The sequence below is a fragment of the Otolemur garnettii genome, unplaced genomic scaffold, assembly GCF_000181295.1.
Source record: "Otolemur garnettii isolate 467f Iridium unplaced genomic scaffold, OtoGar3 scaffold00009, whole genome shotgun sequence".
In the NCBI taxonomy this organism is placed as follows: Eukaryota; Metazoa; Chordata; class Mammalia; order Primates; family Galagidae; genus Otolemur; species Otolemur garnettii.
In genome coordinates, this window is record NW_003852404.1 from 26,277,796 (window position 1) to 26,288,886 (window position 11,091).

At 35.4% G+C, this 11,091-nt stretch overlaps 1 pseudogene; it reads right to left on the minus strand.

The window, feature by feature from the left end:
• Window positions 1–6,125: 6,125 nt before the first annotated feature.
• Window positions 6,126–6,355, minus strand: LOC100958659 (annotated as a pseudogene).
• Window positions 6,356–11,091: the final 4,736 nt, after the last annotated feature.

Below are 11,091 nucleotides of genomic sequence, written 5' to 3' on the forward strand. Positions count from 1 at the left end.
CGTGGTCCTCCCAAGGCCCTTACTTCTTTCTCTCTCCCTTCTCTGCTGTCTTCCTCAGAATCATTAAAACAACCTTTAACTACTTTTGGAGCTTAGGAGTTGAGTGGGATAAATCATAGTTGGCAGATGTTTCTTCTTTCTAATTTCTCTTTACATCTGGGCTTCTGATATTTCCAGGACTGGGATTTTGTAGCTCTTCTGTGAGGCAATGGATGTCTCTGGGTTTAGACCAAGTGAGGAAAGAGGGAGAGAATAAAAGGGTATTAAAGGAAATAAAAATCACAAGGAACACAAACACACTAATATTTTAGAATATAATTTTACTCCATCATATTCAGTGAATCCACTTTAAGTTCTGCATCTTTTCTTATTTTGGCTTCATCATTGCTTCTTTTTATACTTCTGTTTTATATTTCTAACTACAACTTCACACACTGATTTACACAGGGTAGAACTGTATCTTCTCTTCTGAATGTTAGCTTTGTTCTTTATTATTACTATAGAAAACTAGTGCTGGGAACTTTTTCAAATCTTTGTCAGATGTTGTGGTGGTTTGTGTGTCAGCTTGGCCGGCATGATCCTGTGCATAGTTATTTAGTCAAACGTTAATCAAGGTATTGCTACATGTTGCAGATGTGATTAAAGCCCATAAGCAGTTGACTTTAAATAAGATAGCCTAGGTGGGCCTGATTTAATCAGGTAAAAGGTCTTAAAGTACAACTGAGTCTTCTCTGAAGGAGAAATTTCACTTGTGGGCAGTAGCTTCAGCTTATACCTGAGAGTTTTCAGCATGTCCTTCCTGGTGGCCTACAGATGTGCTTAGCCAGCCCTCGCAATCATGTAAGCCAATCTTTGCAAGAAATCTCTTAATATCTATCTCCTGCTAGTTCTGTTTCTGTTTCTCTGGTGGAATCCTTACTGATACAAGGGCAAAGAGTTGGTGGGTGATAATGGCTTAATATGTTGTCTTCCTGTGAAAACGATTTTGCTTTCTCAATGACTTCAAATGGGCTTCGAATGTTGGCCTTATAGAGTCTGCCCTGTACAATTCTCAGAGGAACCATATGTGAATCTTATGCTACAAGTGCTACCTCCTGAGGATTTTTGGTGTGATAGTTGTAGTTTCAAATCTTTGCCTTGAAGTAGTGAAAATGTGACAATTTGAGTCACTTTAGATGTCAGCTCTCTTGGGCTTTAGACACAGAATGTTTTTTGATTGCTTAACCTCCTACTCATAAAAACAGCCCAGAGTCACCCAGACCCAAGAGAATATTATTGTATTGAATCTGCCTACTGGACAAACCGCAAAGAATGAAGGGAGAGCCTTGCTCACAAAGAATTGCAGCCATCAAGGTTAAATAGTTATGTCCCTAAAAGTGTGACATCTTTCAGATGGAGATCTTAGTGTTTGGGAAAGGGTCAGGTGCTAGAAATTGGACTTCCAATTCTGGTATTGAAAAATAGCATAAGTTATACTCTTCTGCGGTGTTGGTGGTCTAACCATCAATCTGACCACTGTCAAGGACAGTTGTATTTTCTCGATCCTCTCAGGATTACTATTCTTTCAGAGTTGTTAGACCACATTTACTGAGTAGAATATATGACTATTTTCCCAGTATTTCCTTGTGTTTCTGACTTTCTCACTTCCTGTATTTCTTCCTCACTTCCTTATTTCTGTCAGATTCACTGAAATTTTTCAGCAGGGAACTCACAATTCTGATGAATTATTCTTATAAAAATGAGATTGATTGGCCTATTATAAAATGTACCTTTGCCAGGTCTTCAAGGGAAGTTTTAGTTTAGCTGTTTAAATAAATATGTCAAAGCACCCTAGTAAGTAATCTGGAAGCACTAAACTAGCCAAAATAATTTTACAAAGACTTCCAGCTTTTAATTCCTATCTAATAACCAGCAGCACATGTGTGACCCCATGATATGCTGTCTTTTTAAAAATCATGCACTGTTTTGCTTCCCCAGTCCTTTTCTCCATCTGCCTGCTGACCCATGTGGCTGTTTTAACATCCACCTCAGTGGAAGCCTCATACATGCCTGGCCAGCAGAAAGTAACACAATGACAGCAGTTTCTGTGGGACTGAAAAGGAGGGGATGGGAAACCTTGGATGGCCTGTCTTTTTCTGGACAGCTAAAATTAAGATAGAGGACAGCTCCAGGAAAAGTCGTGCCCTGGAATTTTCAATCAGAGTGCATCGGTTTGAGAGTGGGTGAATAAATGGGCAATCTATTTCAGGGCAGTTTCCCTTCTGGAAGAAGGGGCAATTTGTTTTAGGGTCACATGCTGGGTAACTATCTGCATAAGAAACCCAAACAGTTTCTGAGCACAAGTGATTCACCAGAGAATCTTGTGAGGACTTTCTCAGGAAGGTTAGTTTGTAATGAATCAGAGTCTGTCAACAAACTGATCAAGATTGTGTTCACCCCAGCAGTCACGGAAAGTGTATGCAGAGTGGTAATTGCTTCCTTTGAGAGTATACCAGGTTATTTACAGGCTAATTTTCATCTGAATTTCTTCCACACTTTTTAACATGACATTTAACTAGTATAATTTCTTCAAATGATCATGTAAACAGTTACATTAGGACACCAAAATGCCTGTTTACTGAATTATCATTTGAAGCGAAATAACAAAAATTATAGTTGTTAACAAAATAACAAGAAATGTAGCAACAAGTTTAGTTTTACCCTCCCATCCTTCAAAAAAGACTATTTTCCCCCATGAAGTGGAAAAAAAGAGAAATACTTTTTCTCATTAATAACAGGAAGTCGTCAAATGGTCTCAGTAGATTGAAATTATTGAGTCTGTAAGACTATAAAAAAATCGTGTGGGGTTAACACTGGTATAATTAAAATGTACTGGTAGTTTTTTAGAAATACTTACATAGCCATATAAATTATCTGATGTATGTGTTCAAGGCTAAATTATATTAATGCTAGTGGACATTTCCCAAAACATACATCTGTTTACCAAATTCTCTTTTGAGATGTCATTTCATTAGAGAGCAAAATTCACATTAACAATCTCACATGTGGAAAAAACAAAGTTCACCCTAAATCTCTCTGAACTGAAATTGCCATGTCTCACAGAGCTTTAAAATTTTACACAAGCACGCTATGCTGGGTAAGATGAAAGCTACCCTCTCTATCAGCCTCAGAGGTATTGTTGTGTCTCTAGCCCCGCTACCCTTTAACAATCCTGTTGGGTGACTTCTGTGTCTCTGTAGGTAACTCAGGAAATCTGTCTGATGTAACATCTTGGAAGGCACAACTCTCGGCTAACTGATCAGACAATATTTACAGAGCTTTCCCAGACTATCAATTAGCTTCAAAACATTCTCTCTGTCAAAATGGAAATTGCCATAATGAAAAAAAAAAAAAAAGACAATTGGTCCATCTCTCTCAAAAAGATCTTTGTTCACTGATGACCCAAAGACCATTCCTAAAAAGTGAGGCTTGTCAAAGGCAATCAGGTTACCTCATGATTTGGGGGAAAAATTCAAACTTAGAGGCAGCTGACTATTCTGTTCAATAATAGCAATCTCTTTAATCACAGTTTGGTCGATAGTGAGATATTTACTGTGGATGCCTTGGGAATGATTTGAAGCCAGCTCTTTGGAGAGCATTGATAATCTCGTGTAATCTGAGCCATCCTTATGTGAAGTGTCAGTGTGCCAAACTCAACAATGCCTCTGATACAGATCTGTAGATCATAAATAATAAAAACCTATTTTAAGAGGTTTTATAACTCCAACATAAAATTACCTCTGACTAAAAACATGACAGAGAAGATTTCAGAGGGGGAGAAAAGAAATGTGAGATTGTACAGTATCAGCAGTGAGGATCAGAACATGGTAAAAATCCAATTATATCAAATTTGAAATACCTTAAAAACATTTTTTTTAAAAGAAACATGGGGTTTTTTATTACTACATGTGCTGTAACTTTTGCTTTCTTTTGTTAGCTTTCAATGTTTTAACTCTCCCTCCCTGAAATGTACTTCAACACTTCTAGGATAGAGATTATGGAATTTTCTGTATTTAGTTAATCTCATCCTGTGAATTTACTCAATAATTAAATTTCTTGGAAGATGCATTGCTAAAAACAAGTAATGGGTCAGTTTTGACTGCAATGCTTCATAAATTATTGATGTATATCTCCAGAAAATAAGCCTAATAGCCTATTATGAAGCTCATTTGAATGAAAAGACAAAAACAGTCACTCACAGAAATTGTCTAGCAGCATTTCACAGACAATTGCACAAATTATCCAAAGGCAACTGTGACATGAGCCCCATTCTGTTCATATTGTGACATAGTTGATATGGCCCACTGCTTGTAGGGCCTTATTTCAATTATTTTAAGTATAAAATTGTAACAAATGCACTCAATTACAGCTCAGTTTTAATCAACTTCAACCTGGCCAAGGCAATAAAACCACTTTTTCAAGAGGAAAATCTTCTTTCATACAATCATAGGACTTGAAAAGATTGCATACATAGGATGAAGCCATAATTCTAAAACACAGAAGGTGCTTCTGCAGAAACGTTTAGTGACAAATTTGCCTGTGCAGCATATAATTATGAAGAAAAAACCTCGGGTAGAATGTGATCTATTACTGTTTGGCCATTTAGAAGGCACTTTGTAGTAAGTTACAAATTTCATATTTAAAATCTTAAGTTCGAGACTATGAGAAATGATTGTATGTCAATATTTTGTTTTATGTGTTCCTGATTAGTAAGACTAATGGTTTATACCTGACAGAGCATAGAGATATAACATAAGTGTCTCATGAAATTTCAAGGAATAAATTATGGCTTTGAATTTATTTATAAAACAAAATGTGTATAGATGGTAATAATGGCACATTCTTATAAATCTAATTTCTTATATTTATGATAAAACTTGATTTAAAATATCTGACAAATATTTAAAATTTTCTCATTTTATATTAACTGTATCAATTCAACTAATCATTTTCCAAATATGTAAAATCTTAAGAGTGATGGACACATCCTACATGTGTACACAGCACTGTATTTTCCAAAGGAAGTTTACCGCACATCTTTAGAAACATGTTAATGGATGGTTTCATAATGTAATTTTCTTCTAAACTGGATTCTCATTTGTAATGTGCACTTTATAAAAATATTAGGATCATATTTACATGACACTGCAAGAAGCATTCTATAATTTGTCAAGATGTATGTGAATGTGTGCAAGTATCTATAGAATTATGTATGTGTATAGATATTATAAATGCATATAAAATTTAATATTCATCTTAGGACAAATTTAGCTTCTACTCATCCCAGTACATGACTCTGATTGGGCTGGTATTTGCTCTGATGTATCTGTTCTAATAGACATCAAATCTTTTTTAATATTACTTTGTTTACAATGAGATGATCAACTATTGATAAGCAACATTGCTTATTTTATGCCTTTGGTATACATGAGCAAACTTTATTGTCTACATGAGCTCTGATCAGATTCTTTATCTATTATACTATGGTGTCAATAAAATTAACACAAATAATGAAATTTTTGGAAAATTGGTTTATAAGAGCAAGACAAGAAGGTCATTTATCTTCAAGTTGAAAGTACTTAATGTTCCAAGTATGATAAATAGAAACTGGGTATGTAAACAAACTACAATTTAAAAAATTGCTTAACTGCCAATAGCAGTGAGAAACTATACATAATAAATACATCCTTATTTAATCTAGGGATAGTTTTATCCTGGACAAATTTTATGGTTAGTAAAAAATCACAGTTGGAAATATTAAAACTCTGAGAAAATAAAATTAAGAATCAAATTTCAAGATCTCTCTTTCTCTCTTTCTAAATTATTTTTTCACACAGGAACCACCAAAGTTTTAGTATTTAATAATTAATAGCATAACTGACCAAGATTCAAGACATGAAAATGCAATGTTCAAGACTCTGGGGAGTAAATCACTCTATAAATTAATCATATAGCGTGTGATAAGAATGCACATTTTATAACGTAAAACCTGCTTACACATAGTAGTTAGCTGCAAAAAGCAATTCAGTCATCTCTTGGCTTAGAATGATGGTGTTCCACATTTCAGTGTAAATTATTAGCAATCTTCAGCTCTTTTGTGTGGCAGGTATCTCGTTTTCACCTTCAGTTCTTCCATTCCAGCCTGTGTCATGAGGTCTGCGATGTTTTTCTCCAGATCAAGCATGCAACGACTTGTGTCATCAATTTTTTCAATGATCTAGTCAGACACGGAATGAAATTTGTCTTGTATCTGCAGTAGGAGTGTCCACACCACTGATGTAACATCCTGCACTGCCTTGAGATCAGTCGTGGTCATCTCCCAGCTTCCCAGCTTGGCAGTGATGTCTCAGACCGTCATCTTCACTTCGTTTGTTGTCTTTTTAAAATTTTGAGTTGGGCATCCATAGTTTGTAATTTGATGTCTTTAATACTTGCATTGGGGCCAGTGGGTTTGAACCCAGCCTAAGCCAGCTGAATCAACAATGACAACTACAACAAAAAAAATAGCCAGGTGTTGTGGTGGGCGCCTATAGTCCCAGCTACTTGGTGGGCTGGGACAAGAGAATCTCCTGAACCCAAGAGTCTGAGGTTGCTGGGAGTTGTGACGCTATGGCACCCTACCAAGGGCAACATAATGAGACTCTGTCCACACAAGTATAAAGCTATGTTATTTAAACCAAGTTGTTGAAGACTTAAGTGTATGTTGATTCTAATACCCTTCTCATCCTCATTTTTCTTTTTCAGTTATTCAAATTACAAATTTATGAGAAGTGGTTTAATTCTTTGCCTCTGTTGTATACAATATAAAATTTTGGGTAATAATATTTGCTCTATAATTATTTAAATTTGTTTAGCTGGCAGCTGATAAAATTAATTGTAGAGCTGAATAATAGAGATATTAGGTCCTGCTTATTCCTCCTTCTCATATTCTTCTAATGTTTGATGTTCTAAACCAGTAATTCCCCAGTCATTAGGAATTCCCCTAAATTCCCTCTAACATTTACTGTCTGGTAGTATTTTGAAAAACATGAGAAAAAAATACACAAACATCCAGTAATTCTACACGCATTGTGGGTGGGTGGCAAAATGATGACTCTCTATGTACTAGAGGATCTTAACTTGTTCTCTAAATATAACCTGGTGAAACTTTGCCCCTTTTATAGTTCATCAACTCAGCTAAACAGCTTTCGAGATTGACAATGTGCATTAGAAATCAAAAAGAAGATGGTGAAGTTTCACAGTCAGTATTTGATTTGATATTCCTTTAAATTTAAATCATGACCCAGCTGGATCCCTAAAAGAGGCATGATTTTTTTAAAATCTCAAGTTACATTCTATCGAGCTGCTCTGTGAACTAACTTCAGAAGTATCTGGGAACACACAGGTGCAGGAACGTTTTAGAGACTGAGGTAGAGACTGGGATCAAGTTTTTCTAAGACTTCTGTATGAAAAATGGGAACGAGTGTTTCCACAGTAATTACAGTCTTCCATATGTGGAAAAGAACATAATGAGTTGTCATCTCTACACACTTTGTAGTATTTCTCTAATCAGGTATTTTGTTAGTGAGGAAATCTCGCCTTCTGATTTTGAATAGAAAATAAGATGCCAATTTATGTGGCAACAATAAGTCTCCAAATCTGTATCTTCCTTAAAAACCCAATTTAGATCGTGACTACTATGTAATACATTTGAGTATGCTAAAAGTAATAATAATTATAAAACCTCAGAAAATCGGCTCTGATTTTAGAAGTAGCCATTCACCTCAACAACCAGCTTCTTTCTCCCCTTTTGGAAGGGAGTGTTATATTTACCAAGAACCCTTTCCTGTCCTTTCCTCCAAAGATCTCTCTAAAATTATGTTTTCCTATACAACTCACAGTACACATTCATTTCCAAGAGCCAGGCAGAAATTGTATGTGTTTGCAATTGTGTCAAATTATCTTCTGTAAATCATTTTGGTGTCTAAAATTTGGAGCTAAGCATTCGTGCAAACACAGAAGAGGCTCTGAAGGAGTTAAAGTCAGTCACCAGGACCACAGCTATTGCCAGTAATCCTACAAGTGGACATACGTAAATTGAATTTTAGCCATGCTGTGTACATGTTCAGCTCCTGAAAAGAAGAAATACTTTTTGCCCCACATGGGGGAGGTAGGCAGAAACAGTGGCTGAAAAAGAATCTATTGCCTCAAATGGTGTGTGTGCTGATTGAATTTAAAATTGGACTTATTTTCTGATTTTTGCTTTCAGAGATGTGTGAAGGGGGAGGCAGGTGCCTTCTAAATAAAAAATGTGACTCAGCTGTAAAACACGGAATGGGGGGGAATAAAGAGCTTCATTGTTCATTTTTAAAAAGGAGGAAGAATAGGGGTCTGTGTACCATACACAGTTTTGGCAGTGACCAAAAATCAGCTTTTATCCAATGAACCCAAACATCATGATGCTTCTCTGGTTCTAGCTGTCACTAAATTTTAATGAGAGAGTTGGAATAACCTCATCTGAAAAATATCACTGGCATCCCTACAAAATCTTTTCTTTTTATTGCCAAAGCCTTTATAACAATAGAAGTTTTAAAGAAAGAGGAATAAACCAAAGTTAATATCTTCTAGATAATTCTTTGGCAAATAAGATATACTTGTAGTGTGACAGAGGAATAAACGTTTGCACAACGTTCTACCTATTCTGCCCCACTTAAATTTTATAGCACAAGTTCCATGCAATAATTTGAAAATATTTCAATTTACTTAAATGATTTTCTCAAACTATGTTATTTTAGAGAGAAAGAGATAAGGCAGCTAACTTGGGTAGGAATAGACATCATTCTGTGCAATACGGCAGATCCAAACGTGCTGTGTTCAGTATGTATTAGAGTTTCCTTACTTTGGCTTTTCCATCAAAATCATACAATAAAAATTCGATATTCTCCTTTCAAATAAAGCAAATTCCCCGTTGTCTTGAAGAAAGTTGTTCTCAGCTACCTTGAATTTAAAAAGGAAAACTCCAACAGCAGTCAATAAATAAGAAACACATTGGTTACTTAAAAATTCTCTCTTGGGTATTGTCCAAAAGACTCCAGGGACCTGAAGAAATAGAGTATTTTAACAGAAACAAAAACATACTTCAAAGATAGTGGTATTGAATTTCCTCTTGAATGTTTTTATGTCTGGGCTCTGTTGACCTAGGGAATAAGGATTTTAACAGCCTATATTTTCTTTTTATGGTGGATCTTGGTTGCATAGCCATCAAATGATAAGAATTACAGGAATGTTAGGTGTTCTATTTGATTCCATAAATAAATAAATAAATAAGTAAGGCTATGACAGAGGAAAAGTAGCGGGCTTATTCTCTAGAAACTAAGTGCCAGGTAAAATGTAATCCAGACCTAAAGACAACTAGGTACTATGGGTTCTATAACATATTCCTGAACCAGATGAACATAGATTCAAGTTAGAAATGGCCGTAAAGAAAAGAACCAGGTATTAACAATAACAATATCATAAAGAGTAAGGAAAGATATCTCCAGAATGGTCATACAAATAAGTAACATAAGTATTTTTGCTAATAATTATATCAGATCACCAAAAGACATCATCATAGAAATTTCTTCATAGAAAACCTATAAATAAAAATACAAATAACCATGTTAAATATTTTTAGGATATTTTCTTTTATTCTCATTTTTGTGTGTTTGCAAGAATGAAATGGTAGAAGATTGTTTACCCAAATCCTCTCTTATCCCATTATCCCCCATCATCATTCAGGCAGCAGAGTTAGCATTAAACATTTTCTGCTCTGAATGTGAGGTTATATATAGCCTAAAAAACACTATGCTAACCTAAGTGCAATTGATTTTGAAATGTATGATAATCCTGAGGACAAAGCTTTTATTTGCAAGTACCATGCTTTGGCGAGACAGACTAAGATTTCTAGGTCTCAAGAAGTCAGGGCCTGAAACTTTAAAGTGAGAGTTTACAGCATGAGCTAAAGAGTAATTCTTAATTCCCTTAAGAGTCCTTCCCTTCTAAAATGATGTAAATACAACCAATTGGCAGAGGATGGGATATTAGAAAGCATTGCAAGGGAGCAAATAATGTAGTTACTACCCCCCTTCTAGACTTACAACTCTGGATATGAGAATTGTAGAGCTCCAAGCAATAGAACCTCCTAGGTTTGAATTGCAGAGACCATGAACATTTTCACATACAACCCAATATCTAAGTGCAAGATGAGCCACGGCAACAAACGTGTCTAAGTAGAAAGTCTCAAACACTGCAGAATGGTACAGTGAAAACAGTTGAGGATCCTCAAGTCTCAGGTTAGAAGGAAATTGAAACATGCTAAGAAGATCAGCAAATGGAGGACAGAGATTGTGACAAGGAAGAGTCAGAGAGCATTGTCTCCACAATTTTGACCCTTTTGAGGTCAGAAGCATGATGTAAATACAATGTATGCAGTAGTTCTGATACCTACTGTATTAGAGTTGATACGCGTATCTTCTGAATCAGAGACATTAAGAAGGCTCCCGGGAACTTAGATCTTCTGGGAAGAGAAAATAGAGGTTGAGGAGATAGAAAACTTTAACTTAATCTAGTTTCAAATAATAAATTAAAGACATCAATAACGGAGTTACTCTTCATTTTAGTTTTAATTTTTTTCTTTTTTTTTTTTTGGCAGTTTTTGGCTCAGGCTGGGTTTGAACCTGCCACCTTCAGTATATGGGGCCAGCGCCCTACTCCTTTGAGCTACAAGCATTGCCCAGGTTTAATTTTTTTTTTACTTAGCACCTGACTTGAAATGGAAACTTATGAACTAAGTGCTTTATGTTTTAGTCAAATGAAAATTGTCTATATGGAATACTAATATTATCATGAAGTTTGTGGAAGAACAGAATTAAATGATAAAAATGAAAAAAAACCCTTTATTTTTCAATGTGAGCTTCATCAAGTTCAAGATACTTTTGGAAGTGATGATACCAGTCATCTACTCTATCCCCAGGGAATTTGACTATGTACAGTCTTTTTTACATAATTAACTGAAGAAAAATAGATACCCTT